This window comes from Dermacentor albipictus, chromosome 5, assembly GCF_038994185.2.
Source record: "Dermacentor albipictus isolate Rhodes 1998 colony chromosome 5, USDA_Dalb.pri_finalv2, whole genome shotgun sequence".
Classification (NCBI taxonomy): Eukaryota; Metazoa; Arthropoda; class Arachnida; order Ixodida; family Ixodidae; genus Dermacentor; species Dermacentor albipictus.
Genome location: NC_091825.1, coordinates 82,191,444 through 82,217,122, shown reverse-complemented (window position 1 = coordinate 82,217,122; position 25,679 = coordinate 82,191,444). Strand labels below are relative to the sequence as shown.

The window sequence follows — 25,679 nt, the reverse complement described above, 5'->3', positions numbered from 1 at the left end:
ACTGAGGCAATTTCTCTTTTTACGCTTGCAATTTCTATAGCGATTCTGACAAGAGACGTTAGCGGCCAAAATATCTCCCAGTTCGCCAAAATTGTGCCATGGAATCTGCGTTGTTTCGAGGCTTTAGGTGTTTGTGCCACATTATACACCGACTCCAGCTGACGGTGCGTCTGCGGATTCGGCAGATATAGCGTACACGGCCGATAGTTCGTCGGTTTTTGTGGTCACGCTAGCCGTGTATAGACGACAAGACCTCCCGTCCAAATAGCGCCTTCTGTCTTGAAAGGGCGTGAGCGCAAATTATATGATGTTTCTGGAATTAACCAAGGAAGGAAGGAAGGAGGGAAAAAGTGGAGAGGGAAAGGCAGGGAGGTTAACCAGTTTAGCTTAACCGGTTTGCTACCCTACACTTGGGAGCGGGATGGGGGGATGAAAGATGGGGAATTAACCAGGAGTTTACACACTTTGATTGCACCCAGAGAACACATTTATTTTGAATCCATGCGAAACCAAGATGACTAACAATGTCAGTGCTTTGCGAATTGCGATCATCATGAGGTCATTCTTACGTGCAAAAGTATCTGACATCGTGTGCTTGCACACCTCCGATAAGCCCTTCATAGTCAAAGTTATACGTCGTGTTCTAAGTGTTTAGTAGGGCTTAGCCATCTCCATCGAGTCTCGACGGTTGAGCTCTTGCCAGTCGCCACGCTAGCTCCGTGATTCACGACGCGTGCCCAAGATTTAAGCCGCGCTAAGCAATTTAGCTGGCGGTAAAATGATATTCTACAACATCACGGGGAGAATCGTCAACGACAACCCTGAAGCAAGCAGAATACTCCGTGGTGCGGTCCATGACGAAGGTCAACACCGAAGTCACAGCTGTGATATCGATCCACTTAGTGACAACAGACGATTCTAAAGAAATATTTTTCATTCCTTTTGCGCGGAAATGCGCCTTAGGACATCGAACTACGTGTCAGAGGGCTGATTTTGGATTCATTACTATCTTTCGAGCCTGGACAAATTGTGCATTACGATACATATACCTACATACGTCGGTACACTCACCAATATCCTTAGCTGATTTAAGCCAGCGTCTTACAGAGCATCGGTTCATGGCTTGCGGGTGTAAAACGCGCCCACTGATGTGCTAAAAAACTTGGATGCTTAAGCTTCGCCTTTAAGAGCGAAACGCCATAGCAGTAAAAGATCCATGACTGCTTATCACGCTTCCCGGCAACTTGAGCGTATGTAACCGTAATGTTTGCCGGGAAACGCTGGCGGCGAAGGCTATGCACGAAGGCGAGAAGGGACGATAGAGGAGATAGTGCACAGTTCGCACTTTCAATATTTAAATCTGAGAATACTTAACATAACTGGCATACGCTATCGGTGTTTGGTTTCATGACATCTGTTATGGGCCCTCGTTCTCAATTCCGAGGAATAACTTTGTCAAGAATGTAAGACAAGGTATGCGCACCTCTAGTGATATATAACTGGTGTGGTAATATAACCCGCATATATAGCATGTCAAGAAGCAAGGCGTGGCATGTGCGTATACCTAAGTTTATACGGCAATTTTCGCTCACGTACAACTCCGCCGACACCGACACCAAATTTTCTGCGACACGGGGTCTTTAATGCCGCCGCTTCAATACAACACGCGCATCATTTAGTGTTATAGTGCACCGACAAGGAAATCTGGGCCCGTTAAGTAAAGTTAAGCTGTAGGGTTTAACATGACAGAACAAGGATCTCAATATGAGGCATGATATAGGGAGATACTCTGGAATAATTTTGACCACCTAGGGTTCTTAACGTGCACCTAAACTGAAGCTCACGAGCATTTTTACATTTCACCTCGGATAAAAATGCAGCTGCCGCGGTCGGAATCGAGTCCGCGAGTTTTCGACATACTAGGCCACCGCGGTGGTTAAATCCGTGCCCGTATACTCACAAGAAAGTGCTTACGTTAAATATATTCCTAAGAGTTAAATGCCACCCAATCGTCGTGCTGCACATATTACCGAATATGATCAACCAATGAGAAAGAGCAATTGCAACCTACATTGCGGGGCCGAATTCGCAGACTGTTTGAACAAAATGATTCGTGCAATTCGCAAGGCTTTTCGTTATGGCATAAATAATACTTTGCGTCGTTAATCAGCCACATTCACCGACAATATGTTAGACGACGGGGTTGGCCGGCATTTCCTCTTAACTAGATAAACGAGAACTAGATAAACGTTTATTTCTGAGATAGTGACCGAGAGAGAGAGAGAGAGAGACAGAGATAGAGATCCGTCTTGGCCCTCAAGTGGGCGGCTTCCTCATTCCAGGCATCCACGAGCTATAGCTGCAACCCTGGCCCGGTCCACATTATAACTTTCGCTGGTCATCCACCCCTGGGTAAGACAGCGTGACCTCCCACAGTTCATCACTGGCCTCTTCTGTCTTCTCTTCTTTGGCTGCTTTTTCGTCGGCCGTATTCGGTTATAACGGGGTCCCCGTGCCCCGAGCACTCATATTACCATGTGGCGTAGAGTGCCTGGGACTCCGCAAAACTTGCAGAGATACCGGAATTGCGTTGGATATATCCCATGCAGTATGTTACCGTTAACATGCGAGTTCATTTGCAGTCTTCTTAAAATAACTGTCTTCTCTGTTGAGTTTCAGGTGAGGTTGTTGACGCATTCTTCATTCGAGTGTACGGTGCTGTAGAATATTGCAATATTTCTTAAAGATGTCTTCCTGTCTCGTCACCATTCTGGTCCCGTTTGGCAGAAAATCCCGGCTTGCATGCTCTCGGGCTGCGGTGTCGGCCGCTTCGTTCCACGCCAGGGATTCGTGTGCCGGGGTCCAAATGACGTAGGTCTCTGGAATATTTCCTCCTGTTCGGTTAGAGGTTTCGGTAAGGATTCTCAGGGCTTTCTTCGATATTTTTTTTCCTTTTTGGTAATTGCGACAGGCCGCTTGCGAGCCGCTGGTTATTACGACTGGCAACCAACAGGACGCACTGCAAGAAGCAGTCGATCGAACCGAAAGCTACTTCAAAATGTGCGGCTTGCAGTGCGCTGCTGGAAAGCCGGAGTTGCTGGTTCTCAAAGCGAGCCCACCAGGCAGACCAACTGCGCATGAACAGCACGGGACCCCAGTATCACCCTGAATAAGGCAGACATACCGAAAGTGGAGTCACTACGTGTTCTTGGTCTATTCGTTCCGAAAGACGGCCGTCACGCTTCCCAAACTGCAGGCATAACTTATACAAGTTATACCTCATCAAACCGGTCACTTACAGGGGGCACGGCCTCAAAGAGCAAGACGCGCTCCGAACTGTGCAGGCACTCGTAACCTGGAATAAAGTATGGTACTCCCTACCTCGACCTAAAGAAAAGCCCAAATAGAGAAACTAAACATCCTCAAAGAAGCAACCTAGATCGCCATTGGTGTTTCTGAGAAAACTTCGACGGCCCACCTAAATAAACTGGCACTCCATTACACAAGGGAAGAACTGCAAGAAGCCCAGAAGACTGAAACTGATCCAGACGGGCCAAACCCTTTTACTGCACCGTCTTGGTTAAAGGGCGCCGGGAGAAGAAAATTGAAGTAGAACTGCGAATCCCAAATCATTTACGGGACGGTATTGCGGAGGCGCCCGTTCTCTGCAATATGTACTCTATCCACCACAAAGAGCGAAGACAACCGAGAACCCTCGTTCTGCACAAAAACTACTCGAAGAACCCCGACACCCGCTACATGGATGCGGCAAAATATCCGGAACGCTCAGCCTTCGCCCTGAATGCCGTAGACGCCCAAGGCAAGGAACAAGCTGCCGCCACGGTCACCGCAAGGGACCCAGCAGACACAGCGGAAGAAGTGGCGATCGCGATCGCCATTTCCTCGTGCACTGACCGAGTAAGAACTTTCTTATTCTTCTTTTAATACGGGCTCGGTATATTAAAAAAAATAAAACTCTTCCGTAAATGCTTGTCCCGAATGAGAATCGAAGCGATGATCACCTTGTTACCTCTTCGATCACTTTCACGGCCGGATCCTCGTCCAGATCCTCCAGCCCGAGCTGACGTCCCCAATTCACGTGATGGCCGCATGGACCTTCCTTTTACAATGGAGGAGCTCGAAGCGGCTCTAGCTCTCTGCAGGCGCTCATCATCTCCGGGTCCGGATGGTATATCATACCGGGCCTTGTGCTATCTCGGAGAGTCCGCACGGATAGAGTTGTTGAGCCTTTACAACTCCTCATGGCAGGAGGGAAATGTTCCTGACGAATGGAAAGTAAGCCGCCTGGTGCCACTCTTAAAGCAGGGCAAATCCCCATTAGAGCTCACCTCTTACCGCCCAATAGCGCTGGCCAGCTGTGTAGGAAAGATAATGGAACGGATGATCCTTGGCCGCCTGGAATGGTACCTTGAATACTACAAGATTTATCCGATTTCCATGGCTGGTTTCCGACGTGACCGCTCTTCTATCGACAATGTAGTTGATCTCGTTTCCTATGTCCAGCACGAAAAGTCCCGTAAGCGTTTATCTGCAGCTTTATTCCTAGATGTGAAAGGGGCATACGATAACGTATTACATGAGGCCATTCTCGACGCCCTTGCGACGGTTGGCCTAGGTGGTCGAGTTTTTTTGTGGATTGCAAGCTACCTATCTGCAAGATCATTCTTTGTGTTAACTGACGATGGCCCAACTACGCGACGCTATACCAGCAGGGGCGTTCCTCAAGGCGGTGCTCTCAGCCCGACGCTATTCAACCTCGCTCTTGTTGGACTTGCTGAGTACTTGCCAACTACCATCAAAATTTCAATATACACTGACGACATCTGTGTCTGGACTTCGGCAGTCACACGTCCTCAGATACGTGCGCGACTTCAAAGAGCGGCCACTTTGACAGCGAACTACTTGTGTAAACAGGGACTCAGCATATCACCAGAAAAATGCGCACTAGTAGCATTTACTCGCAAACCGATGACGCCTTATATCATCTCAATCAATGGGCGGACTATTTCCTATGTCCGAACCCACAGATTCCTTGGCGTAATAATTGACCGAGACCTCTGTTGGAGCCCGCACGTGGCCTACATGAAACGGCGCCTGACAGCAACTTCCCAGTTGTTTCAATACTTGGCAGGAAAGACGTGGGGGATGTCAGTAGACGCAATGCTTAAACTCTACAGAGCTCTCTTTCTCGGTTTTCTAAGATATAGTCTACCTGTATTGACCAACACCTGCAAGACAAATATTCGTGTTCTGCAGGCAGCACAAGCTCAAGCACTCAGAGTCTGCCTTGGTTTGCCCAGATGCACCTCAACAGAGGCAACTATTGCGATTGCTCGGGACCATCCAATGCGAACTCACATTACGGTGGAAGCCCTGAGAACGCACATCAGACATTTTGCACGTGCCACCTATCACCACCTTGCAGCACTACCTTCGGACAGGCACCAATCATCATTCGCTAAAACTATCATCAAATACAACGACAAACTGCCATCGGGCTTCACCGCTGCATCTAAACCATCGATACCCCCTTGGTGTCTTATCAGCCCTACAGTCCATCTCAGTGTACCAGGAATCGGAAAAAAAGTCTGAACTGTCGTCGCCTGTGCTCAAACAACTGTCTCTGCTTCTTCTGCACGAGAGGTACGCGGACAGGGAACACATTTATACCGATGGTTCCACAAACATCCAGTGTTCGTCCGGTGCTGTGGTTGTCCCAGCAAAAGCTATTACCATCAGCTTTAGGACTGACCACCCAACAACATCGACATCTGCTGAACTAGCTGCTCTTCGCGCTGCACTTCGTGTCGTCAATCGGGAGCCACCTCGGCAATGGTCAATCTTCAGCGATTCAAAGGCAGCCCTACAATCTGTACTATCAGCTCTGCATCGCGGGCCATTCGAACAGCTCGTATTCGATATTAGATGCCTACTCCATACATCACAGGAGAAAGGACACCATGTGACGTTTCAGTGGCTGCCAAGTCACTGCGGCGTCACTGGAAATGAAGACGCCGATACTGCCGCTCGGGCAGCTCTTGAGGACGCACAAGAAGAGGCCATACCGCTTTCACGATCCGACGCAGCTAGCAGACTTCGAGTGCTTGCACATGAGATCACGCTATCTCTATGGTGCACACCAAACAGCCAGACCACCCAGAGCAACCGTCAATACCACCTGCCCTCTTTGATGCATCTCTATATGCCAACTGGACTGCGTCGAAGAGAGGCGACCCTGCTTTATCGCTTATGGCTGGGGGTGGCTTTCACCAAATCTTACTCCTTCCGCATTGGAATGGCCGACAACGATCTCTGTAATGCCTGCCTTTGCGAGGAGACGCTGGAACATGTTCTGTGCGACTGTCCTGACTATAACGTTCAGCGACAGTCCCTGGCATCTGTTCTAGCGCGCCTTGACAGTAGACCATTGTCGCTCGACACGATTTTCACATGCCGCCGACAGAAGATATCGCAGGTGAAGGCGACAAAGGCACTACTTCGGTTTTTGAAAGAGACGGGATTGGACAAGCGGCTGTGAGAGTGACGTCGCGTACCATGCCAGAATGATGGACTCCAACGGACCATGTGTGTGTGCTGTGATATGTGCTCTCTCTCCCTCTCCCCCTTCCCCATCTTTAATCTCCCCCATCCCTCTCCCATGTGTAGGGTAGCAAACCGGTTAAGCCATACTGGTTAACCTCCCTACCTTTCCTTCTCCACTTTTTCCTTCCTTCACGGCCGGTGTTCCGTGAATGCAGGCCTTGGCATCCATTTAAAGACAATGCCGCCCGTGCTCTTCCTTTGCCTGACGACTAGACGAAGTGCTGTCAGTCCCGTCCCATTGTCCAGCGCTGTTACTCGTCTTCTTCAGAATATGTACCAACCAGCCCAAGTTTAGAGGGTTATTGTAGTTTACTTCCTTTGCCATTGTGCTGGTATGCGCAGCCCAGCCTCCATGTCACGCATATAGAAGTGCACGTCAACCCAGGACGTTGCGTGCGATCCATAGTGTGCATGCCGCGTCAGACTACGGTTTATACGAAGTAGTTTTGTCGCCTCCGTCCGCCTGAAAGCCGTGCCGACCTTCCACGACTTCCGGGCGCCATTAGTGCTGGTGTATCGGTCTGGCGTGACAAGCCGGGCGTCTGCCAACCGCATCGTGCATTCGTCACAGGAGTTTGCCCGTCGTCAATGCGTTCTATAGTGCAGTGTTCGGAGTTTGAAGTTTATTTTAGGCAACTAGAAAAAGATATATGTATTCAGTTGCCTACAGGGGACCGGCGAAAAGGCGAAAAAACCTCATAGGGCGCCTGCCTCCGAGAACTCAAATTGACAGCGAAGCTAGCTTAAAATAAAAGTAAAATGAATAATAATAATGAAGAATAAAATGAGAATTGCTACATAACATGACATAACTAACTAACTAACTAACTAACTAACTAACTAACTAACTAACTAACTAACTAACTAACTAACTAACTAACTAACTAACTAACTAACTAACTAACTAACTAACTAACTAACTAACTAACTAACTAAATAAATAAATACATAGCAAATTAGTATCAACTGCAAAGCGTCTTTCGGCAGCCTCGATCGACTGATATATTGCGATGTAATTTTACGTGTTGGCGACTAAGTTGCGCGCCTCTACAACAAAAATGACCTGTAGATATGGATGATTCCGTATGTCCAGGCTGGATTCCTATAGATAAGTATTCTGAACGTCTTTACGGCAAAGACCAGTACGACGAATTTGCCTGTACAACGAAGGAATTTAGGCACCTCCGGCGGTTTACCTGTTTGCCAGCGGACGTATACATCCCTGCATATCGCAACTGACGTCCGACGCTGCGCACAGAATGGTGGCGCTGATAGCGAGCGCCAGCCGACACCACAGAGGAAATCTCGCGAGAGCGTCCGAACTCCACAGTAGGCAGCCATTGTGTAATCCCACCCCATCCGCAAGTATACACACGTAAACGGGAGGATGTGCTCGAAAATGATTACCGGCACCGTCGAAACCATCAGAGGCGAATGCCATCGGAGGTGGCAGGGATGAAGAACCTGCGGAGAAATAAAGAATTTTGACAACGGAGGCAGTACAGCAACATTCGGCGCTTTACACTTGTACCTTGCATCACTATATCGAGTTTCGCCGAGGAGCGTGCCGTGAGCCTCGATGCCCTATAAGGTCGGCTACATTCGCACTTGGCGTTTGATGAAGAGCGGATAATTAAATTAACGACTCATTTCACTAAGTATGTCTCGAATGCGTTTCAAAGGTTTTCTCGTGCTAAACGTGTGTAGCCTGCTCTAAGCGAGCGGCACGGTGGTCAATCCTTACGATGAAGTGACCTGTATAAGGAAAGTTTTTGGAGGTTGCTATATAGGGCTTCGTTATAAAGGTGCTTCACTTGTATCGTCACCCGCTTCTCAACGTGTAATAAATTGCTGAACGAGGAAAGGATGATGGCATGAGCTGATAGGGTGGGGGGGGGGGGGTGTATTTCGGCACTAAAGCAGATATCGCAAACGCGCAGGGACAGCCAACTAAATATAGAAACGACAAAAAAGGAAAGAGAAATGCAGGAGCAGTGCAAGGGCGTACGTTCTGCCGTTTCTGCGACTGACGCAGTGGCGGTGTCGCCGAAGCACCAGCAGTCGAAGTTTAAGAGTTCGGCGACAGAAAGATAGAAAACATCTTGGGAAAACGACAACATACATCTGTCGGCGTACCCCCCTTTAAGAATACCGTATGAAGGTGAAATAATCACACCACCGGCCGTATTAAAGTTCGGTGCTTTTTCTTGGTACTTGCAGTGACGCCATTGCAGGTAGCTATTCATTAATGCTGAGTCTCTCATATAAGAGGGGGAAAAACAAGACACGGAGAAATGACGACACAGAACGGAGGTGGGGGGGGGGGGGGCGGGCGGTATCAAACTATGACGGCTATAAAACGCTCTAGTCGATGCCGTGCGAGACAATCGGAGGCGACGTGTTGGCCGTGCGGAATGACGTCAGAAGAGCGACCTTGACCGCAGGCATTCCCAGCCCTCGCTTACTCGTCTGCAAACGGGGTGGGGCGAACCTCCTGTTTATCGAAGCAAGTGATCGAGCAAATAGCCGGCCAAGGTAGCGACGGAGGCTCGCTCGAGTATGAGTTGTCATGAAAATACTCAGAGTGGCATGAACTGAATATATGCACGTGTACTATATAGGGGAACGAGCACTCAGCGTGCCCGGCGATTTGACGGGCTTTGTAGAGTGAAGGGATCCATGGAAATCTAGGGCCGTAAATTGTATAGCCTCTCATTTAATTTTCCATTTTTCCTTCCTCGGAATATTTCGCGACGAGTGCATGGTCAATCGCGGCGACAACGGTGGCATGCCCGCGTCCTAAGATAAATACGTAGGGCGAGAAGAATATAAAGTGAGATATATGTCCACAAAATACGGCCTCGGATGTATTTAGATTGTTAGATCAGACCAGTGCTGGTGACCGTGGCCCGTGCTGTCTGCGGCTGGGTCGGTACATACATATATATATATATATATATATATATATATATATATATATATATATATATATATATATATATATATATATATATATATATACGCACACACAAAGGTCACATGGGCGCCGAGTGCAGGTACCAGCAACGGGCTCATATAGACACCGTGTGTTAACCGACAATGCCGTGCTAGCGAGCGCACCTTTTCTTTCTGTGTAATAAAAAATAAATTCTTAACATAAAACCTGAACATATAATGAACATATCATGTCGGCTCGTAAGTATACCTCTAAAGTACGCCGATCTGTTTATAAAATAGCGCATTATAATTTAGCGGTTTACTTGATTTTCTTGTTTTTCTTTGATTTAGCCATTCGCTATGTTACACGGGTGTGCGTCCATTGCTCGCCATTCTTGCAGAATGTGTACGCTCCACTGCGACGCAACGCGTACAGAATCCTCAAACGCATGGCTAGATATATGTCTTACTTCTCTGTAAATCGTCATTCTTCCCTAGACAAGCATCATACATCGTCCTCGTGACGTCCCACAGACGTCGTGACGTCTCGTAGATATCATGACGTTTAGTAACCATCGTGATGTCTCGTAGACGTCTCACGCTGTACATCCGCCTGATTTCGTGCTTGCGTTTCGACATATCTTACGAGTAGTGAAGTGCATAAACATAACAATTCCTTGAGGCAAAGTTGTGATCATTGTGGTGGATAGACATAAACATTGCCCGAGGCTGCACGCTGAATACGATGGAAGTAAATACAACTTTAAGCATTGCGGTTAGTTGTGTACTACTTGATTAAAGCTTCGCTTCACTTGGATTACGACACGCGTTCTGTGCCTGCATATTTATTCTAATATTAACGCCATGACAAATATCGCAATGCGAGAACGCTTGTGCCCCATCTCAGCAGGGTCGTTAGAAGGTGCTTGGCCGCTACAGATTGGACATTATAGGGTTGGAGTCAAATGCAGTAAAAGGGGTCGCTCGCCGGCCGCGAAGGTATACACTTGGTCGAATAATCGCGTAGAGTGACAGTATAGTTGTGAAGCCTGAAGGCAAGATATGGAGAGAGCGGATATAGAGTCGATGCTCCCTCCCTCCCCACTTTTTCCCTAGACTTCGGTATGACCGCCTTCCATTCTGCTTGCCGCGTTCCAAAGCTCAGTGACTGAGGCAGATGCTCAGCCTGTGCGGCCCATGCCTCACTCGCGAATCGGCGTCGCTGCCCACCTGGTCAAGATCAGGGCCGGTTCTACGACGGCCACAGCCCACTTCGGGCGGCGGTTATATTTAGCTCCCCTATAGTCCGCTGGTTGCTCCCGGCTCACGCAGCAGTGCGGGAGCCACTGCACCGCGGCTCGTCCACGTGATCCGCACAGCGTCGACATGAGTGCTCCGGTGCGGCCGTCGAAGCCGCTGGAACCAGTTTTGCCCCGCTGGCACACCTTTGCAGTGCAGCGCCAGCAGGTCCCTTTAATGAGGCGGGTCGGCGTTTAACTTTAGGCGAGGGCATTTCCTCTCCGCCGCGGAATGCGCTGCGAGCAGGCGTCGCCGAATAAACAGTATATACGCCTGCACTGCTGCGGACGGGAGAGAGGGGACAAAGACTGCGAGCGCCAACACCGGTTCTGTCTCATCGGCGGGCGCGCACCTCGACGTGTTTGTACGGGCAGCGGCGGCCGTGGCATTGGTTTTGATTTGGAACGAAGATAAGACCGTAGCGGTGGAGGCGAGGCGATGAGAGAAGCTACGCAATGCGCGTGGTGCTTAATTCGCATCCTGCCGAGAACGAAACGGGACACGACGGAGCCTGCCGTACAGGCCACAAGCGAAAGAAGAGACAAACTGGAATACGCAGACAAGAAAACGAAAACGATGAAAGAAGGTTAACATTAGGCCGTGCATCTCGGCGCGCATACTTTCTTCCTATCTATCTCTCTTTCTTTTTGGTTTCTGATACAGGGCAAGTGAAGGCACGAAAGGAAGAGGATATATAAAGGGACGCGGATAGCGCAGCTATCCGCGTCCCTTTAGCTACAGCTACAGTTAATCCATGTCTGACTCCATCGGGCATATAAGCTTACGTCCGCATTGGAAGCGCAGACAGTAAACAACGAGAAAGAAGAGTGGAGAAAGAATACTGCCAAGAGCGCGATACAAGTTCCTGAGTGCGGCGCTGGAAACAAGCACCACTTGACCTCGCGGTGCGCTCAACGCCGCTTAGACGGAGGGCCTGCGCAATAAGTGTATTTACATCTGTCTTAATAGCGGCGTCGCTTGTTCTCTGCGCGGTGCGAGGTCGGTGGGGACAAGGCGCGAGCACCCCGTTGCGTGGACGGCGTACTTGTTATGCTCGTGATCCTTTTGAAATATTTAAATCCGGCCTTCTGCGAAGCAACTCATGCCAACGTATAGCGGCCACGCAGTCTGTCTTTAGACCAGCAAACACGCGTGCGTGCTGGTAGTGTGTTTTGTGTGGTTGACGTTGCCGAAATCAGTTTGCCCGATTACGACGCGTGTGGCTGTTATCTCGTCTTCGTCTGAACAACCACAAACGCCGCAATAGTTCCGACTGAACTGCAATGTGGAAAAGCGAACTTACGTCCTAGAATAAATGTGCGCTGCGGCACATATCTTCAGACAAAGTAACCTTCCGAATCGTCAGCTATATCGAGCGCTCCATTTTTTTTTTTTTTATTCCTGGCCTACGCCCATGGAGAAGTTGACTTCCCGGTGGACCTCTGAATAATCCGAAGCAGTTCGCGTCAGCAATAATAAAAGTTTAAATGAATTGCGAAAAGCAAGTACCACGTACCGCCCACATGTCCTGGTAAATTCACGGCCACATTCGATCGGCTTGAATTCAGGCAGCGTGACAAGAACAACGACAAAGCCCACGAGGCGTAAGGGAAATAAAATCTTGATAACCACAACCAATCAATTCTTTTTCTCCAACTGAATGACACCAAACACAGTCTGACGGTCAGCTCACTTCGACGTTGTTGTATCATCAATTGTTGGCGTATATTCTTGTTTATAGAGTGCGTTTTTCGCATTGACTTTTTTCTATGTACACCATTGTTCTGGTGCTTCTTATTGTAGCATGATTCACCTCAACACAAGTGTCCAGCCTTGCAGATAATGGTTTTTATTCTATGTGCTAATGAGAGCGAAACTATATTAAAAAATCTGACGCAACATAAAGCAAGGTGCAAGCGGCGTTTATGAAGCATTTATTCATTCTCTTGTTCTCAGGCCATTCAGTATGAAACTTGAAAGTAACAACACTCACACAAAAGCACACAAAAGACTTTTCTATCTGAACAAACTGCGGAAATGGACTCTTTGTCCACTTATCGGGAGGTGCTGCTATACGCATATAACCGTTCCATTTGATCAAACAATTGATTTTTCAGGTTCGTTAGAAACCAGGCGACAATGAGAACAGACTTATAAAAGGTCTTGCATCGCTATGAATATGCCAAATGGTCCGGGGAGGGTTCCATTATCATGTCTACGCAAGAAAATCCGAAGAATAATTAGTTTTTTTTTCCGAAATGTGTGCTTTCTTTTTTAATCCGCATCTCCGCTAATATGAAAAAATAACGGTCAACCATTTTCTACGCTTCTATGCCGCTTGAATAACCGTCAAATATGAGCAAGACAACGCCGCCGAAGACGCCCTGTGTTACGCAGAATGGCGTTTCTGTAGCGGCGCCGTTTTTGTCAGCATGGTGTCACTGCGGGGACGCAGGACAGTTCCTATATGTAGCGCAATTCAGCGTGCTCAACTGCGCCAAGAACGCAGCTGAAATAAACTCAGTAGAAACTACGGGAACTCCTAAGGTGAGGTTCCGTATAGTTAGTGTAGAAACAGCAGTACGGCCTTTCAGAGTGTGTGTATATATATATATATATATATATATATATATATATATATATATATATATATATGTGGCGACTGATATTCGCTCGCGTGTACGCCTTGAAGAAAGGCGTGGCGCTGCACGAAGAAGATATTCGTAGCACGCGCGGTCTACAAAAGAGAACATAACTTTGTTGAGGAGTCCTGTGCGGTGAATCTGGACAATTTGAGGCATGGCCATTTTCCTGGACACGCATAGTTGCCGCCCAGGTGACCGCATTCCAATGTGTACGGAATCGCAAGGCACTCCCGTCTACAGAGACCTTGGTTTTTGTAAAAAAGGCACGCGAGATTAAATCGCGAAATCAATTAAGGAACACTCCGCTGTGGTGTTCCTTGTGGACAATTACGTTGCGGCTTCGTCATCTCGAAATCAATCGATCAAGGGTCGGTCGATGAACGTTTTGAATTACAAAGCGCAACACAGACGGAACAGGGACGCAGAAGTGCCTGTGCTCTGTTGTTTCGTTTTTCTGGTTTTGTTTGTCATTGTGCTGTCAACATCCGTCAGAGCATCAGTAATTGAATGCATGTTGGAGCACAGTGCACCTTTACGTCAATATTTAGAGGCCATGAGGCTAACTTCTAACTTGTCTTTCTTTTTTTTCTCTTTTTTGGACGAAGCCTGCCTGTTGTCACATTTACGTATCACTGTTAGGAAATTAGCACGCGTTTCTCGCTGCATGATCAACAAGCTGCGGGTAATTATCGCTACGATCTTCCAGGAGACGTTAGCTGTATGCGACCACGCCGACAGGAGCTAAAGGTATAGGCGCAGCAAAGAGAAGCAGCGGAATCGGCAGGCACATTAACACAAACACATGCTTGCTCGTTCGCATATACTTATCGGCTTTGCAAAGAGGAAGTGGCGCAAACTCTGCCGGCACCGGCATCAGTATACATATAGTTGAATGTCGCTGGCCTAGTCTGGTTGAGTCGTCTAGAGCAATCAGGTGAAACAGCAAAACTGCGAGACAGGCGAGTTGCATATATGTTCAACGGCTACAATGGCCTATGACATTCTGTGGCATATAGGCTCTGAACGTCGAGTACGTTGCTAAGGGTTCGTGATACTGAAATACAGGCATACCAACACGAACAGAAGCAGAACGAAAATGTGCGTCACTGTTTTTGTTGTCCTTCTCGTCTTTTCGTTCGACTTGTGTCAGCGTCTGCACGCCTGTCTTTCAGTATACCGTAAACTCGTCGCTTCTAGATTTCGTGCCGAGTGGTCTTTCGGAGCTTACTTCAAAAAAGATGAACAAACAAATGCATCTTCGGAGGAGCACATGTCGGTGGCTCCAGGCTGTCTCGCCCTCCCCTCCACGTCTCACTCGACACGTGGTAACCAGCCGGCAAAAAATATGAGGAAACGTGCGACGGGAGGAAACAAGGCTTCAGCTACAGCCCTTCGCGGCCCTCGAAGCCGAGGCGGTCAAGGAGTGATTAGGACGCAGACAAGCAGCGAGGAAGAAAGGAGGCGGAGGAGACGACACCCCGTCTGGGACCGTGGCCGATGATGCGCCCGTCTTCGGAGCGCTGGGCGAGTCTTCGGCAACGGCGGTGCCGACGGAGGAACCGGTTCCCCCACACCGCGGAACAGCCCCCTCCTTGCCGCCACCTCTTCTTCGGCTTCACTAATACGGTGCAGCGTGTATCCTAAGCTGACGCCCGCGACAGAAGGGCCAGCGCTGTGTCTTTCTCTCGTGCACTGAGCTGCCAACCGCGGCGATCAGATTGGCAGCCATGGCGTCGCTGCTCGAGGACGGCGAGTCGACGACGCTTCATGTACACACGTCGTGATTCTAAGAGCATGTGCTTCGAATGACAACTTCGCATGCGTTATCTAAACATTGCAGAACCTCTGTTCTGCGCACACTAGTTAGACTAGTAGCCGTGATCACCGCAGTGCCGCTGCACAGTTTTGCCTTCGATTCGGCTTAACACTGCCTCCCCCAACATCGCCACTCTACCAGCCCTCTGCACAGTGGCGTAGCAACAGGGGGGGCCGGGGGGCCGTGGGCCCCGGGTGCAAGGGGCCAGTGAGGGGGGGGGGGTGTCATATACGTCTGAAGACACCCCTCTTTCCGCCGGCTACACCCGGGGAGGGGGGTGACAGAAGACCTATGGGCCCCGGGTGCCAGACGACCAAGCTACGCCACTGCCTCTGCATGCAGGCGAGGCTGGCCGCACCTCGGCCTCTTTGGACTCCGCCATGCCTGGTACGGGAAGGCTGCCGAGCCAGACCCAGAGACGTTCGCGGCTCGGAAAAAAGAAGAAACGCCGGCTCCCTCGCTTTGCGGTTGCCAGGCGCCGTGAGGAGGCCATTCTGCAGCGAACTCCTCGCCCCACATCGTCATCGAAACGGCGCCGAGCAGGCTACCTCGGTTGGTTAGGAGGCGATCGAGGGACGCATATTAGTCGCACATATCGGGCAGAAAGAGCGCGTGAATCGGGACACTGCTTACGATGTCACTTACGCTAACCGTAGAATGGTCGTTAAACAGAACGTGGGGAGAGCCGATTCTATCGTATACCGGTCACGGACAGTGGCCATTTCGCTGTAGCCGTACGGGCGCACAAGCAATCATTCGGTGGGTGCGGCTGAATTGTCTCGATGCTTTATTGTTATTTAACGGGCCTCGTTTCGTAACCTACTAGCTGTCTCGTGACCACTACGGCCACACGAACTAGTGGGCGGGTGGATACGAGTTGTGCAGCTTCGTTATCTAAGTCTCGTACCTTCTTCGCCACGCGAATGATTGCGCGGATACAGTTAAATCTTAGGCGAGGTGTTTATATATCTTATCGCCGCTGGTAGGACGCTATTCGCTCTCTACGCGCCGAATAAATTTGTGGAGCAGGTCGCACGGACCCGGTTTGGGCTGCCGTAACCATTTTTGACTGTGCCCGTTAATGTAAGGCACAACACTAAAAAACTGTAATGGGATATGAGCATTTTTAGGGTTCTTCCCGTACAAAAATGAGTGTTGATTAACCATTGATATATTGTTGGGGAATTGTTGAAACAACTGACTTCAACAAATTTTCAAGAGCAATTGAGTTCACTCAAACCTTGCACAACAATATTACCGTTGAGTGTTCTCAATAAACAATTTATTGAGTAATTTGTGTTGATTTTTCTAGTTGTTCTTTTGTTGTGTAGCAGTTGAGTCCAGTATACAATAATTAGGACTCGCATATGAAGACATTCCAAACATGTTTTGCGATGCGTTCCAACCTCATTCCTGTCACTTTGCGGCAGGTAGGTTCTTCTTTCGCCTCGCTTTCATTAATAGAAAATTATGTGTGACCGATGCTGTGCAGCCATGATCTACTCAAGGGTTGCAAGCACCGGACTCAGAGCGTCCAGTACTTGAAGCGCACTTCTGGCAGACGGTGTGTGCATGTTGCTTAGCAGCACGCGAATGGCATTCATTAAAGGCCTAATAAGTGCTATCACTTGCTCATCTGTTTTCCGCGACTCCTCGGATACAGCACCTTGCTGTACTGGGGGCGGCTTCTTCTGCGGCTCTTCTGGCGGTCGTGTACGTGGAAGTGGCGGCCATTCCTTTGTGGAGAGAGATCTGGCAGTTTGCTCCCTTCCAACATTGGTGATCGGAGTGCTGGAAACGTCCGCTGATGATGATGCTTGACGAGGGGACTTTTCCTGAAAGCTTGATGTTTTCCGCCGTGAAGACCGTTGTCGGTGACGTCGTCTTCGCCGTACTTTCACAGCGGCCTCTTTGTGGGTAGAGTTGTCTCTCACCATTTGCTTAAGAATGGTGAACTCTTTCTTGATCTGGGGACAGTCTTTGGAAGAGGCGCAGTGATCACCTTGACAGTTCGGACACTTGAACGTGGTTGCGCTGCAGTTGTCTTCTGAGTGGGGTTCGGCACATCGAGGGCACACGGCCGAATTTCTGCAAACACCCTTCACATGTCCAATCTTCTGACAATTGAAGCATTGCATTGGTCTTGGAATAAATGGTCGAACCTGGTGGCGAAAGTGGCCGACCTTCACGTAGGGTGGAAGGCAGTCGCCTTTGAAGGTTATCTTCACACAACGTGTGTTGCCGAGGCGACCAACATGCACAATCACGTTGTGTTCGCTTGCTGGTTTTATGAGAATTGGGAGGTCCGCATTAGATATTTCATTGTCAATGTCATAGATGACTCCAGTTATTGTGGCACCATTCGTTGGAACGATGGATCGGACCTTGATCCTTGATCGGACCTTGGTCTTTTAGGGAAGACGTCCGACAAGCAGCTATTTTTCAGTGGAATGCCCGCGGACTCAGAGCGCGCCTTTCGGATTTCCGTCGCTTCGTGTTCGCCAATATGTTTCTCATTATCGTCATTTGCGAGCCGAACTTATCGAACAAAATCAGGCTTTCTGGATATGAATCATTTATGTCGTCAGCTGTTTATGAAAACAGTAAGGTTTTGGTGTTCATTCGCCGTGACCTCACCTACACTCATCAGCCTGTACCACCTAATGACAGTAATCAATATGTATGCCTCAACGTAAGGAAAAAGAATCTGGCCTTCACTTTTGTAGGCGCCTACCTATCTCCGTCAAGTCGATTTGATTACATAAGACTACGAGACATCCTTTCCTCAACTTCCAATCCCTGGGTCATCACTGGAGATTTCAACGCCCATCATACACTCTGGGGAAGTCCGATCATCAACGCAAGAGGCAGAGCTCTGGTATCTTTCGCCTCCAGTAATGAACTTTGGCTGCTGAATGATGGAAGTCCTACGTTCTTACGTGGCTCCACGTACAGCAGCTGTCTTGACTTGGCTTTCGTCTCACGAAGCCTAGTCAGGCGTGCAGGGTGGTTTGCGGACATAGAGACGCACGGAAGCGACCATATCCCCACCTACATCAAGATCAGAGGATTGACCGCTTCCAAAATACGGGATACGATCCAAAGAGTGGACTGGCCTAAATTTCAGTCTATTATGGAAGAACACTGCGACGCCAATCCATCTTTCGACTTGGAAGAGGCAATCAAGAGCGTGGTGCAAGACACTATGCGTACTCTAACATGCTCCTCGAAACTTAATGATTATGATGTGGAACTAGAACGACTTCGAGCGATCCGACGACGTGCTGAACGAAGATACCGACGTACGAAAACAATGGACGATCTACGGACCGCCAGGCGCACGCAAAAGAAGATACAGCGCCGGTTAGACAAGCTCGAATCGCAACGTTGGGCTGCCTTCTGTGAGTCGCTAGATCCACGCAAGCCTTTATCGCAACTATGGAGAACGGTGCGCGGACTGCGGACACTTCCCGTACAGCGATTCCCATTCAAGGCACTTGCCCTCTCTCAAAAGAGATCGGAGATTGACGTGGCAGAGGATTTCTGCGCCAGATTATCCGGCCAACTCACAGCTACCAACATTCCATCACCTTCGAGCAGCTGTCCGCCACCACGTGATCACCGGTTGGATCTACCATTCTCGATCCACGAACTTAAGGCAGCATTAGCTTTGTGTAGCCGCACATCAGCGCCAGGACCTGACGGAATTTCCTACCGAGCTTTGTGTCACCTGGGGGAGCGAGCGAGAGGGGTTCTTCTTGAGGTGTACAATGAATCTTGGAGAAATGGCACGCTACCAACAACCTGGAAGACAAGTCGCCTTGTTCCACTGCTGAAGCCTGGCAAGTCGCCGTTGGAGCTCTCCTCATATCGCCCGATCGCTTTGGCGAGCTGTGTGGGCAAAGTAATGGAGAGGATGATCCTAGGACGCCTGGAGTGGTACTTGGAGTACCACAACACCTACCCAGATGCCATGGCGGGCTTCCGACGCGGTCGATCATCGATCGATAACGTCGTCGACCTGGTCACCTACATTCAACATGAGAAACGCCGTAAGCGTCTCTGCGCATCCTTATTCCTCGACGTTAAAGGGGCGTATGACAACGTTACGCATGAAGCCATCCTCTCTGCTCTCGCAGAGGTAGGAGTGGGTGGTCGGATGTTTCAATGGATACGGAGCTATCTATCCATGCGATCCTTCTTTGTAAGCACCGAGGAAGGCCATACTTCTCTACATTATAGCTACCGCGGCGTCCCCCAGGGCGGTGTACTTAGCCCCGTGTTGTTTAATCTAACACTAATTGCTCTCCTTGAGCACGTGCCAACCACAGTCAGGCTATCAATGTACGCAGATGACATCTGCATATGGACATCTGCAGTAACACGCCTACAGCTGCGAGCGAGAATTCAGAAAGCCGCTACACAAACTGCTGTCTACCTCCGTAATCGAGGCCTGGAAATTTCCTCCGAGAAATGCGCACTAGTGCCATTTACGCGCAAACCCATGGCAAACTACAGTGTTACGATAAATGGCCAAGTAATACGACGGGTCCGATCGTACAAGTTTCTAGGTGTCATAATCGACAGGGACTTGTCATGGAGCCCACACATATCTTACGTGAAAAAACGGTTGACAGGCATATGCCACCTGTTCAAATTTTTCGCTGGCAAGACCTGGGGAATGTCGCCTAGTGCCATGTTACAACTGTACAGGGTGCTTTTTCTGGGATTTCTGCGATACAGCTTGCCAGCAATAATCAACACAGGCAAAACGAATCTACGCACTATACAAAGTCTTCAGGGTCAAGTGCTCCGGATCTGTCTAGGCCTGCCTCAGAGTGCTTCAACAGTGGCTACGATAGCAATCGCTAGAGACCACCTTGTCAAGACCCACATTGACATTGAAGTACTCAGGACCCATATAAGGCATCTAGCCAGGACTCCTGGTCACCATTTAGCCTCTCTACCAGCGGACAGGCCACACACATCTTTCAGCCAAACGATAACTGCATATCATGAATCATTGCCAGCTTGTTTCACTCCGGCTGCGAGACCTTCGATCCCTCCATGGTGCCTCGCTCAGCCGAAAATCAACCTCGCAATACCTGGTATCTCGAAAAAAGCTGATCTGTCATCACCAGCCCTTAGACAGCTCACGCTACTATATTTGTACGAGAACTACCGTGACTCTACGCATATTTACACTGATGGATCTGTCCTTCCAAGCAGCTCCGCTGCGGCAATCGTCATACCAGCGCAAGCTACAACAATCAAATTTAAGACGACCCACGCGACAACATCGACAGCAGCAGAGCTCGCAGCGCTCTTTACTGCTCTTCATCACATTGGTGATGAACCGCCACACAAATGGACTATATTCTGTGACTCGAAGGCGGCACTGCAGTCTCTACTGTCACCTCTACGACGCGGACCACATGAACAACTAATATTCCATATTACAGAGACATTACACCATATCAGTGATGCAGGCCACGACATAACCTTTCAGTGGCTTCCAAGTCACTGCGGGATTGTGGGCAATGAACGGGCGGATCACGCTGCCCGCTCAGCCCATACTGAGGAGCGCCACGTCCCCATTCCTCTTTCTAGAACTGACGCTGCACGGAAGGTCCGCCTACTTGCTCGGCAGTGCACCGCCTCGCAATGGAATGAGCCACATTTAAGAAATCCGCGACTGCACTCACTTGATCCAACATTAAGTCTTCGAGCGCCATCACAGCTTCGCCGTAGAGACGCCACGCTTTTATATCGACTTTGGTTGGGCGTTGCCTTTACTAAAGCCTATGCCTTCCGCATAGGGATGACCGACACCCCAACCTGTGACCACTGCGGCCATGAAGAATCAATTGGCCATATTTTGTGCACTTGCCCGGAGTACAGTCCACAGAGGGCATGCCTCAGCCAGGAACTAGACCAACTGGACGACCAACCGCTATCTGAAAAAAGAATTCTGCAACATCGAAAGGACCTACCGTCACAGAAGAAGGCCGTGCAAGCGCTTTTGCGCTTCTTGCGATCTACCGGCCTGTGTGAACGACTTTAACTGGAACGCCTTTTGTGTGTATGTCTCCATGTGTGCGCGTTCGTTTTTTTTTTCTCTCTCTCTCTCTGTCATCTTTCTAACCCCTATCCCCCATCCCCAGTGTAGGGTAGCAAACCGGAGACTCATATCTGGTTAACCTCCCTGCCTTTCCTCTTCATTCTCTCTCTCTCTCTCTATGTGTGACCGATGGGGTGGAATCGAACGTCGGCCGTCGAGCCCGGTACTCTAACCAATAGGCCACGAGCGCGCGCATACTCCTCTCATTCGAAAGCCAGTGAGCTCTGAAATGCTTGGCGTGTGCGCCGCGTGCCACTTCCTGGTGCTGTCGCTACAGCTGGCGCTTTGAAGCGCCTATCTCCGGGACCGCCCCACTTTCGTAGCCATTTTCGCTACGTAAAAACTGCAACGTTAGACTAGATTCATGACCGCCCAAGTTCATAACGATTTATTTCTTCGCCGGTGTACAAATGCCATCGTCGTTTTAACATACACTAGATGACATAACCATTGGTACGATCCGAAATGAGCACGTTTCGGGGAGCAGAAGAATGCGAAATTCACTTGCCAACACGGTGACTACGCGCATGTGGAGTTCCCCAAAAGTAGACACGGCGGCAGCGCGGCCGGCGATAAGACAGGTGCCGACAGTCGACGACGCTACCTTCGAGCATCGGACGCACTGTGGGAACCGTAGGATGCAAGCGCGTACACGCTACAAACATACACGGGTGAGGTCTTCGAATTGCCTGCGACGTACCCTCTGTCCGTAAAGCAAATATAGTTTTTGTCCAATGTCCGTGGTACTAGAGGTCAAAGAATGAACGCGCTTTGAGATCGCAGCGCGCAGCCGCTATAACCATTGACTTCAAAGAGCTTCAGATTCAGCAACGGCCGCAACAGTATCACAGCTAATCGCTGTATCTGCGGCTGCTCCCGTTTCTCGCCTTGCAAGCAGCACGCGATTTATTTGAGCCTCGCCGAACGGTCGTCCTCTCCCAAGCCTGCAGGTCTCGTATGTTCAGTTAAAAAAAACAAAGGGAAATGAAAGAAATACAAGTAACAGACTTTTACTGTACCTTACTTGTCACCTCGTCATCTGCAAAAACGCTACAAACTATTTTAAAAGCTTTATTTTGGTAAAATTAGCAAAACTAGTAGTAATATTTATTTCTAGGTGGCGCGACAAACGTTAAGGTTGCGTTTGGGTGTGTATGTGTGCGCGCAAACGGGCGCAACTGAGCTTCGTTTTTCGCACACTTTTGCAACAGTACACATGGTTACCGCTAGTTTCGTAGTCGCATTTTTTGGTCGTAGTATTTATTGTTTACGCTATAAATTAGGTAGTTCTTAATAATTTATGAAGGTTAGTTGATAACGAATTATTGCTAGTTAATTAGTGGTTCTTAAGTGCCGTTATTTTGTGTTTGAAAGGATTTTATAACTGAGTACGATAGTGAAACCATGTGAAGCTGCGAACGGCTTTCGGACTCAGTTATTCGGTTGCAGTTGTGCGGTGGTTCACGCCTCGTGCTTCTTGGTGAAAGTATTTTCTTTTCGGACATCATGACGCACATTTTAGTGGAATGTTTTAACGACGATAAGTGGGACGTTTATCCGGTGAAGTGGTTGGCTCACCCAACAACTAGTCTTTTACTGATGTGCGAGCCTGACGGTTTTGATGAGTTGCGCGGCAGAGGCCATGATGCCTGTTGGAGAGAAGGCACCCCGAAACAGTCGCAGCCGCACTTCTGAAGATAGGTAAGTAATCTCGTTTTCTTGGTCACGTAGCCTTGTTTTCTATTTTGACATTGACGAGCGTGACATGTTAAGCACACCGTTCACTTTCTTGAAGCAAACCGCATGCCCCGGAGCAAATGCGCGCGATACTAACTCTCGCTGCCGCCGTCACTTCGTTTGAAACAGAAACAATGGTAGGCGAAGAGGCAGCGGCGCCCCATGTGCGTAAAATTGCATTGCTTCATTTGTTCCTGTCTAATAACGTTTCCTTCATTTGTATGAGAGAACACAATTGGAACATAAGGATAGGCTTCTCTGCGCAGTGATAGTTTTGTACAGTGGCCACGTCATTTTTCATGGGGGCTCACGTATGCCGCCTAAGCGCTTGTTATCGCGTTCCGATATGTGAGAGGCGCGCTGCCTTTCAAGATATTTAGGCAGGCACTACGAGTTTAGGAGAACCGCGACAAATAATCGTGCAGCAGGTGTGCAGCTGTGCTACGCTTGTACCACACTCGTACCGGATGGCAGTGTTGCACTTCACGCTTACGCATTTCGTAACTATGGCGGCCTCCGTGGCAATTTGGGGATCGAGGTCGTGGATACGATCCCTGCAGCGGCCGCATTCCAAAGGAGCGGAATGCAAAAACGCTCGTGCATTGTGCATTGTATGCACGTAAAAATTTCCAGGAAGTCAAAATTCATACGGAGCCCCCAACTACGACGTGCCTCATAATCAGATCGTTGGTTTGGCACGTGGAACATCAGAATTTTTTTTCCGTAGTGGCTCATCGTATACCATACGGTTAGTGTGATCACCTTTTGTGCCGTAGCGGTTAAGCGCGCCTCGATTTAGGTTGCGTCTAATGATGCGGCGCACCGCGAAATATATTTCGCCTCTCTGGGATTTTCGGAGAACGGCCAACCGATTAGTCACAGCTTCCGCGCGGTGACTGTACATGGATACACAGCGCAAATGAACAGAGGTGTGGTGACGTGGTCAAAGAACACAGCCGCCGACGGGCTCACCTTATCGTCTATCACCGCCAAAACTACCGCAGTAAGCATCTTTATCTAGCGCGGCGGTTTGCTGTTGAAGACGTACTGTACAATTTTAATAAGCGATAACCGAAACATGCCACCGTTCTCTGCTGCCTCTTTGAGTTGGACCGATCCGAATAGGGGTTGTTTCCAGAAGCGAAAGGAGCGCCAATCGGCGCGTTGTCGCCTCGAGCTAAGCGTCGCACTCGAGCACCGTTTGCGCGGTGAAGAATGACGCGTGCATGAAGCTAGCTCACTGCGCGGACGCTACCGCGCAACGCAAGGGCGTGTACGCGACGTTCTGCACACAAATCGCGCGGGATGATCGGAGCCACGCCGGAGCGCGGCTAGCTTCAAAGAAGCGGTACATGTTCTCACTCGTACAGGCACGCTCACGCTCGCATCGCTCTCGGCGTATGTTTAGGTCATTCCTTCTACTGGACTTCTACCAAAAGATTCGATATCTGTTTGGTATGGGTTATGCACTGTCGCGTGGTCTTTGGTTCTGCAAGAGAGCCGGGAATATTTTTCCCACTGTGAAACATCGCTGTGCGTGTTTTAGCTAACATTTACCGTAGCAACCCATTCCTTCCTTTTCTCGATGGCACTCGTAAAGAGTCCCAAATTTTTACTTGTCAGTATAGTGTGTACTTCTATTTTGTGCGTAGTTATGTGCAGTGCGTGGCAGATTCTTAATCCGCGCAATCTCATTTTTTGTCCACATTCCCTTCTCACAGGTTACGTATGCAGTAAATTCCCAGATGCTAAAGTGTTCTACGCCAAAAGCACCTTGGCGTCGTGCAAGAGACACCCGTTGATATGTGGCTGATTCACTAGCAAGCTCGCATCAAGTGGGATTTTCAACTATTTTTTGTGTTACTCTGTGGTGTACCAGCTGCTGCATGGACGCTGTGAAGGCTTACTTTCGATTTGCTCTGGCGTTTAGTAGTAAAGGATGGGCTACCTTTTGAGGGGAGGCATTTACTTTTGTTTGTGAGAATGTTCACCATCCTAACCAAGTGATACGTGGGTACTGTAAACAGCAGCATGAACAGAGGCGGACGACGAAATAGGTAGGAGCACACACGAGCGCAAGCTCTACTAAATGTTTGCTTTTGATGACAAAGGTATTAAACACACTGGTCAACTTGGCAAAGGTAAAAATCCGTGCGTGCGTGGCAGAAACAGCCACGTGCGACAAGAAAAAAATATGAAAAAGCCATGTCATGTAGAATAAACGTGCGTGAAAAACGAGAACTATCGGTCAAATCTATTGAAAAAGCGAAAGATTTGTCCGATAAGTGATACTACCCAACGGGAAATACTCATTTGAGAACAACTTTTTCCCACTAAGGGCAACAGATAACTTGGTTACGCAATTGTTTCGTTTGTGATCAATAAATATTGCTTCTGGAACTCCTCTGGTGTTGCGGTACAGAGCAGAAAGAACGATTCTTTCATCACAGAGACCAGAACACAAAAGGACCTACGGAAGCATTATTTATTTATCACGAAG

General features: G+C 49.1%; 2 long non-coding RNA genes across 2 annotated transcripts in view; one reads left to right on the top strand and one right to left on the bottom strand.

Annotated features, from left to right (window-relative positions):
• LOC139060509 (uncharacterized) overlaps positions 1–12,571 on the bottom strand; it is a 53,466-nt gene extending 40,895 nt beyond the window's left edge. The window contains exons 1-2 of the long non-coding RNA XR_011514879.1: positions 12,377–12,571; positions 8,032–8,088 (exon numbers count right to left, since the gene is read on the bottom strand). This is a non-coding gene — a long non-coding RNA (uncharacterized lncRNA). The remainder of the gene's footprint in view (positions 1–8,031; positions 8,089–12,376) is intronic.
• The window catches only part of LOC139060511 (uncharacterized), a 59,525-nt gene that overhangs the window by 19,971 nt on the left and 13,875 nt on the right, over positions 1–25,679 (top strand). The gene's annotated exons all lie outside the window — the stretch shown is intronic.